This window comes from Octopus bimaculoides, chromosome 28 (genome assembly GCF_001194135.2).
Source record: "Octopus bimaculoides isolate UCB-OBI-ISO-001 chromosome 28, ASM119413v2, whole genome shotgun sequence".
NCBI classification, from domain to species: Eukaryota; Metazoa; Mollusca; class Cephalopoda; order Octopoda; family Octopodidae; genus Octopus; species Octopus bimaculoides.
The window spans coordinates 681,592-684,481 of record NC_069008.1 but is presented as its reverse complement, the minus strand read 5'-3'; positions in this window follow the sequence as shown (position 1 = coordinate 684,481).

The following is a 2,890-nucleotide window of genomic DNA, read 5'->3' as shown; positions in this document are numbered from 1 at the left end:
ATATATATATATATATATATATATATATATATATATATATACACCTACAGATATATACATATAATTATACATTATTATACGTAGCCTTCTTGCACACACATAAACATACCTGGTAAGAAAGACGAGGTATGAAATCCACCCGTGACCTCCCATGCTTAAGGGCATCTGGTGATATTTCAGGTCAGGCGTCACACAAACCGCCCAGTCTGGAGTTCCTCTATACCTTCTGTCACTTCCGGTTTAATTGTGTCTATCCGTTGCCTAGCAACAACAATTTGAAAGAGAAAAACGAGGGAAATCCGTCTAAATGATTTGTTTTCGGTAAAACAGACATTGTCAGCATTTTTATGAATTAACTAATGTGAAATGACATAAAATATGTCACAATTAAGTCATAATTAGGAATTATAATTAATTTACACCTGAAAAAAAAAGAGAAAAACCCTCTATATGGACAGAAGACGAGTGAAGTAAAGAAATGACCGCTGCATTTGGGTGTGTGTATATGTATGTATTTATGTGTACGTAAGCTGGTAAATGTATATATATATATATATATATATATATGAAGAGAGAGAGAGAAAGATGAATGTATGTATATGCAGGTGTGTATGAATATTTATATACATATATATATAGAGAGAGAGATAGTAGAGAGAATGATGTATACACATACGAATGATGCCTGGTGTGCGTGTATGTAGGCTTCTGTGTGTGTATATGCACGTCTGTTTGTATTTGTGTGTCTTTCTGTCTCTCCCTCTCACCACCTATCTATCTATCTATCTATCTATCTATCTCTATCTAATTCAAAGAGAGTTAGAGGTTGTGAATCCAACCAATTAAGGGATAGTATCTATCCAATATACTGCTGGTAGGATACCCAATTATCAATACACAAATGTTGATTATTGCGTGGCAATTAAACTTCCGAACGTAATAAATGGGTTAACCCAAAAATAACGGAAGCTAATACAATATATTGGTTAATACCGGGAGATTTACTACTTTTAGTACCTACTGCTATCGTTACTATTAATATAAACGTTCACCCCACCCCCACCCCCACATCGTGGACCTTAATCTGAAGCCCTTAACTGTAAACATATCGTATTTTTATATGCATGTGTATAATTAAATGCAAGGAAAATACGAACCTCTGCAGCAATCCACCCTTCCTGACACATGAAATATGGTAATCTTCCAATTTAGAGAGGCGAAAAAGTAAATAAAAATACAAGGGAAATAACTTAACGTCTTACTAGTATTATCCGTACTACTCTGAAATGTGATTTTTTTTTTTAGCTGTTTATAAATAAATCATACTCGTGATTGAAGTTACCTGTTTATATGTATAAATCACACACGTGATTGAATATCATAGAACCGGCTGCACAACAACTTACGGTAATCTTCCAGTATTGGGAAATAACAGTCAAACTAAAGCGTTTGACCCGAGCTCAAAAATAAAAAAATAAATTAGTGTAATAGGTGTAAAACAACTTGCTGGGAACGAATATGAAGAATGCGCGCTCGCGAACGGGTGGGGTGGGGAGAGTACGGATAATACTAGTAAGACCTTAAGTTATTTCCCTTGTATTCTTATTTACTTTTTTTTAACTCCCTAAACTGGAAGATTACCTATATATATACATCCTTTCATATACCTTTTCATTTCTACAAAACTCTACTCCCCTCAAACTCTATTACTTATTTCAATTCTACTATTATTTCTCTTGGCACACCCAAGTACCCTAATTCTCAGAGGCACACCCAAGTACCCTAATTTTATCTACCAAACACTACAGTACATTGAAAAGCTAGAAATAACATGTGGGGTACTGTGACCTCTTGACAGAAACATCTGTAAGAAACTGTTCTTCTTTCTCTATTCTAGTAATTACTGGTATTTTCATATATGTAAAACATAATCTGTACACTCTTACTCTTTTACTTGTTTCAGTCATTTGACTGCGGCCATGCTGGAGCACCGCCTTTAGTCAAGCAAATCGACCCCAGGACTTATTCTTTGGATGCCTAGTACTTATTCTATTGGTCTCTTTTGCCGAACCGCTAAGTTACGGGGACATAAACACACCACCATCGGTTGTCAAGCGATGTTGGGGGGACAAACACATACACATATATATATATACATATACATACATACAACGGGCTTCTTCCAGTTTCCGTCTACCAAATCCACTCGCAAGGCTTTGGTCGGCCCAAGGCTACAGTAGAAAACACTTGCCCAAGGTGCCACGCAGTGGAACTGAACCCGGAACCATGTGGTTGGTAAGCAAGCTACTTACCACACAGCCACTCCTGCGCCTATGTATATTCTCATAATTGTTTAAAATAAATAAACAGACATAATAATATAATGTCTAACAGTTGATGAATCCCCTCCATTTTCTTCTTGACATATCTATCTATCTTTCTACCTATGTCTGTGCTTCTGTCTCCATCTTTATCTACAACCCCTCCCCCCCACACACTTGGGGATGGGTATTTCTTCTGCAGGTATTTGTTTTACTGTTGGCGCTATTAACAGTGTTGTCATTATTTTTGGTGGGGAGTTCCCTGTTGCTGCTGCTGGTGTGCATTCTGCTTCCATTCCAGTCGTCGTTGTAGCTGCAGCTACATATATATATATATATATATATATATATATGTATGTATTTGGGTGTGTGTGTTTGTCTCCCCAACATCGTTTGACAACTGATGTTGGTGTGTTTATGTCCCCGTAATTAGTGGTTTGGTAAAGAAAGTTCAATAGAATAATTACTAGGCCTACAAAGAATAAATCCTGGGGTTGACTTGTTTGACTAAAGGCAGTGCTCCAGCATGGCTGCAGTCAAATGACTGAAACAAGTAAAGGAGTAAAAGA